Source organism: Rhinopithecus bieti, unplaced genomic scaffold, assembly GCF_001698545.2.
Source record: "Rhinopithecus bieti isolate Rb0 unplaced genomic scaffold, ASM169854v2 scaffold_13500, whole genome shotgun sequence".
NCBI lineage: Eukaryota > Metazoa > Chordata > Mammalia > Primates > Cercopithecidae > Rhinopithecus > Rhinopithecus bieti.
In genome coordinates this window covers 22,935-28,980 of record NW_016807435.1, presented here as the reverse complement: position 1 = coordinate 28,980, position 6,046 = coordinate 22,935, and positions in this window count along the sequence as shown.

The window sequence follows — 6,046 nt, the reverse complement described above, 5'->3', positions numbered from 1 at the left end:
ATGCAAAAACATAAGAGTGATATAATGGACTCTGGGAACTCAAGGGGAGTTTTATCAATTATTTTGTTAAATAGGTTTACTAAATGTTTTGATCTTTATTCCCTACCATGAATACCAATATTCTTGTTTGGTCATGTTATGCAGTTCCAAATGTCTTGAACTTTGTTCATTCTTTTAAAATCTTTTTTTCTATAATTTGTCTGGGCAGATTATTTTAAAAGATCCATCTTCAATTCTGAGATTCTTTCTTCTTCTTGGTCTAGTCTATTGCTGAAGTTTTCAAAAGTATTTTGTAATTCCTTCAATTCCAGAATTTCTCACTGACTTTTAAATATATATATATCTTGGTAAATTTCTCATTAATGTCCTGAATTTATTTTCTGCTTTATTTTTATTTTTTTCAGGTTTCTCTTGCATCTCATTGAGCTTCTTTAAAATTAATAGTATGAATTTTATACCTGAAATTTTGATTATTTCTTTTTGGTAAGGATCTATTACTCAAGAATTATTCCTTTCTTCTGAGGGTGTCATATTACTTTGCTTTTTTTGTTTCCTGTGTCTTTACATCGATTTCTGCACATCTGAAGCAACAGTAGCTTCTTCTTATTTTCTTTTGTTTGAGGAAAACTTTTTCTTGAAGATGTGGCTATGATGTTGGTAGGGTAGGGCCATTTGGCTTTGCTTCTGGGTCCATGTAATGGCGAAGACTGTGTATGATTTCATTGGCTATAAACAGCCTTAGTAGTATCTGTCTATTCCTCTGTGTGGCATTGTGAGGTTATTGGTAGAAACTGGTGAATTTGTGCTGGAGACTGGAATGCTTGATGGGTTCTTTTACAAGTTTCAGTGGTAGTAAGGGTAAACTAAGCATGTGTATCCTTGGGATCTGGTACAGCATATAGTGGCAATTCTGTTGGTTCCAGACAGGGAAATTCTTGTTCCTTTGGGTGGCTTTCTCAGATGTCAGTTGTGGTAGCAGTGTACCAGATAGGTGAGTGGGCTTTTAAGCTCTTGGGCATCCAGGACAATGTGGGTAATGGCAGTAGCAGTTGTAGTGAGATGCTTTCCCAGTTCTCAACCGCTGTGCTTTTGTGTTGGGAGTGTTTGAAATGGGCTATGTGGGCCAGCCTCTAAGCCAGTAGATGGTGCTTGCAGGTACAAGTCAGCTGAGGTGGTAGCAACAATATGTTTATGCTCAACCTCTGACCTGGATAAAGTGCTTTGGTTCCCCAGGCAGTGGGCTGGAGTGTGGAACCTCCAGAAGCCTCGATTTTGCACCCTGTCTCAGTAGCTGGGGAAAAGCTGGCTGGAGCTGGACCAGGTAAACCTGTGCTCAGCTTCCCAAGCCCCAACGAATGGTGATAGTATACTCCAGCTATGACGGGGATGGTAGGAAAGTCCTCAGTTCCCTAGTGAAATGCTTGGGTTAGAGATAACCCTAACCCTGTCAAAGTTGTGGGAAGCACGTTGAGCCACTGGTTCTTGCAGTTGTAGCCTTGGCCAGTGAGTGTAGAACCCATATCTCCTCCACACCCCAGTCCAGGTGGGGCTCCCTGCCCTGTCCTGGCTCTCACGGCCCACACTGTAGTTCAGTCAGTATAGGTAGTTCACATCTAGCTTATAACTCAGCCCTGGGCCATAGGAGCACCCATCTAGCTCAGAACCTACCCTTTGCAGCAACTCTTGTCCTGCTCAGGACCCAGGGAGATTGTCTGGTTCCAGCACTGGCAGCTGAAGCCCTCTTTAGGCTGGCTTTTCAGTCCTGATTGCAGGGGCCCAAGTTTCCCTAATGTTCAGGACTGGGGCCCCTCTTCCCTGGAGCATGCCCAGATTGTTAAAAACTAGGATTGATAATAACATTTTATTGTAGCCACTTAAGTCTTAAGGAGAACATGGGACACAGAATATGCAACCTCCCTGGAGCAGTTCCTTCTCATAGTCTCCTGGCCATCTTCCAACTTAGATTCAGGGCTTGGGAGGATCAAGGTGCACTCCCATGGACTACATTGTATGATTTCCCCAGTGATAAGATAGACCACAGAAAGACATTTTCTTATACTCTTCTATACTGGGGATTTACTTCCAGATTCTGGCTGGTGTCAACCACACAAGCTGACTATCCTCCTTCACCTCTCCTAATTTTTGAGTTTCTCCTTCCATTTCCACTGAACTCTCATGCACTCTCTTGAATAATTCACTCAAAATGTGTCTTCCTACACACTATGCTGATTCCTTCAAGTGGATAAGGCATGTGTGAAATACTTCTAGGCAGCTATCTCAGAAAAAATAAACCACTTTAATGTTCATATTCCGTATGTCTCCATTGCTAGTTCCCATCATGCATTATCAGTGCTCTGTTTACTACTGGAAATAATCATTAACACCTTTAAATGTAATCAGATTAGAGAAACAACTTCAGAAACTCCAGAACCAATCCAGAAAACTCACCCTTAAAATTATGTTTTCTAGTACCACACTCAATATCAAAATTTTTATTAATATGCTTGGGCTGTGTACTAGTCCATTTTCACACTGCTAATAAAGACATTATAATAATATAATAAATATCACAATACTGTAATAAAGACAGGGAAGATAAATAGGTTTAATGGACTTATAGTCACACATGACTGGGGAGGCCTCACAATCATGGTGGAAGGTGAAAGGCACTTCTCACATGGCAGTGGCAAGACAGAATGAGAACCAAGCAAAAGGGGAAACCTCTAACTAAACCATCAGATCAAATACAGTCATTACAAATGGGAGAAATTGGCCAAAACATAGGGGCTACCAGCCCTATGCAAGACCAAAATCCAGTGGAGCAGTCAAATCATAAAGCTCCAAAATGATCTCCTTTGACTCCAGATCTGATGCAAGCGATGGGTTCCCATGGTCTTGGGAAGCTTCCCACTGTGGCTTTGCAGGGTACATCCTCCCTCCCAACTGCCTTCACAGGCTGTCGTTGAATATCTGTGGCTTTCCAGCAGCATGGTGCAAGCTGTCAGTGGATCTATCATTCTGGGGTCTAGAGGATGGTGGCTCTCTTCTCACATCTCCACTAGGCAGTGCCCTAGTAGGGACTCTGTGGGGGCCCTGACCCCACATTTCTCTTCCACACTGCCTGAGTGGAGGTTCTCCATGAAGGCCGCACCCCTGCAGCAAACTTCTGCCTGGGCATCCAAGTGTTTCAATACAGCTTTTGAAATCTAGGCAGAGGTTACCAAACCCCAGTTCTTGACTTACGTGCACTCACAGGCTCAATACCATGTAGAAGCTGCCAAAGCTTGGGGATTGCACCTTCTGAAGCCATGGCCTGAGCTGTACCTTGGTCCCTTTTAGTCATGACTGGAGAGGCTGGGATGCAGGGCACAAAGCCCCTAGACTGCACTCAGCACAGGGACCAGAGGCCTAGCCCTCTTAACCATTTTTCCATCCTGAGCCTCCGGGCCTGTGATGGGAGTGCTGCCATGAAGACCTCTGGCATGCCCTGGAGAAATTTCTTCCATTGCCTTGGGGATTAATATTCAGCCCCTTGTTACTTATGCAGATTTCTGCAGCAGGCTTGAATTTCTCCTCAGAAAATGGGATTTTATTTTTATCACATTGTCAGGCTGTAAATTTTCAGAATGTTTATGCTCTGCTTCCCTTATAAAACTCAATGTCTTTAACAGCACCCACATCAACTCTTGAATGCTTTGCTGCTTAGAAATTTCTTCTGCCAGATAACCTAAATCATATCTCTCAAGTTCAAAGTTTCACAAATCTCTAGGGCAGGGGCAAAATTCTGCCAGCCTCTTTGCTAAAACACGACAGGAATCCCCTTTGCTCCAGTTCCCAACAAATTCCTCATTTCCATCTGAGACCACCTTAGCCTGGACTTTATTGTTCATATCACTATCAGCATTTTTGTCAAAGCCATTCAACAGGTCTCTAGGGAGTTTCCAACTTTCCCACATTTTCCTGCCTTTTCTGAGTCCTCCAAACTGTTCCAACCTCTGCCTGTTACCCAGTTTTGAAGTCACTTCCACTTTTGGGTATTTTTTCACCACCGCCCTACTCTACTTGTACCAATTTACTGTATTAGTCCATTTTCATGTTGCTGATAAAGACATACCCAAGCTAAGAAGAAAAATAGGTTTAATGAACTTACAGTTGCATGTGACTGGGGAGGCCTCACAATTGTGGCGGAAAGCGAAATGCACTTCTTACGTGATGGTGGCAAGAGAGAATGAAAGTCAAGCAAAAGAGGAAATCCTTGTCAAACCATCAGCTATCAAGAACAGTATGAGGAAAACTGCCCCCATAATTCAATTATCTCCCACCCGGTCCCTCCCACAACACATGGGAATTATGGGAGTACAATTCAAGATGAGATTTGGGTGGGGACACAGAGCCAAACCATATCAGGGTGCTATAACAAAATACCATAGACTGAGTCACTTAGACAACAGAATATATTTTCTCACAGTTTTGGAGACTGAAAGTTTAAAATTAGCATGCCAGCATGTTTGGAGGGTTCTCTTTCTATTTTGCAGATGGCTTCTTTCTTGCTATATACTCACATAACCTTTTCTCATTGTGAATGTGTGAAGAGAGAGACAGAGGTATCTTTTTTTTCTTACAAGATTACTATCCTATCAGATTAAGACTTCACCTTTATGACATCATTTAACCTTAATTACCTCCAAAAAGTTTCCAAATATCATTACATTGGGGTTTGAGGATTCAATATATGAATTTTGGGTGTGAGGGAAGGTTGCAATTCAGTCCGTAAGAATAGATAACAGCATATACAATGAGGCATAGTTTTGCTTTTTTCTAGGAGATAGAAAAAGTGTCATTTCAAATCTGTTATTCACAAATGTTTCAAGCTGTTAGGACATCACAAATAGTTGGAGTAGAAGTTTTTTTGTAATTTTTTTGTAATCACTTCCATGTACATTTTTGTTATATGAATGTAAATAGGTGAAGGAAGGCTATAGCTGAAAATATCAGGGCTTGACAACAGTTTGATGGTTCCAATTTTTCAGGCAAATGGGTTTGTGCCAACTGTATTCTGTACACATTGGTGTATTGAGCTTAGGTTTCCTTTTGGAGAGGAAAGGAATCAAGAATGAGACTCCTTTTCTAAAAGAAGTTCAAAGTTATTTCAGTATATCTTATGCACTAACATGGCCTCTACTGATGTCATGGAGAAGTAACAACAGCTCAACTACCCACTTCCTCTCCCAATCAGGGATATTCCTTTTTATTGAGGAAAAGTTTGAAATGTGACTCCAGCTACACAGGAGATGTTTACTTAAGGAAAGAGAAGACTGGTTCCTTGTATGGAATGTTCCACTAGCTGGGTTTCTGCTGATTGCTCCTGGCTCCATGGAGGTGGCAAAACAGAAATATGTGTTTGGGTCCAGGTCTACTTTGACACACATCAGATATCGGTGAGTGTAGCAATGGAGAAAGGAAGAGCCTTCCTTTTTCCCCCTCTTATATCCTTATCAGGTGGCTTGTGCATAGATCACTTCAAAACTACTTAAGTGGACAGAAGTCTGCATGAGACTATTCAGACATCTGTTCTCAAGCAGACCAACTGATAAATAATGTAGCAACAACAGCTGCAGAGAATGGGCTAGCAGATTTATCAGATTTTCCAGTATTTTCTTTCACTGGAAAATTATAACCAGGTGTGATCTCTTGGATTGCTTAAAGCTCTCGGGATTTGGGGCTTATAGGAAAGCAGGACCAAGTGAGTAAAGAAAGAAAAATGTCTAGTACACCAGATGGGAGTTTAGGGTCAAAATATTTTAAACATTTAAATAAAGGTACAACACAGTGATAAAGAACATATCTGATAGATAATAAACAAAAAAGAGAAATATGAATACAGACATATGGATAAAAATAAAGTTTATCCATTTATATGTACTCTGTGTGTGTGTATATATATATAATAATTTTACCCCATGCTATTAGTGGTGATTGTAGCTAATTTTGTCTGTATAGTTAAATTTTCAAGAATAAGTATTGATTCTATAATAAGAAATATATA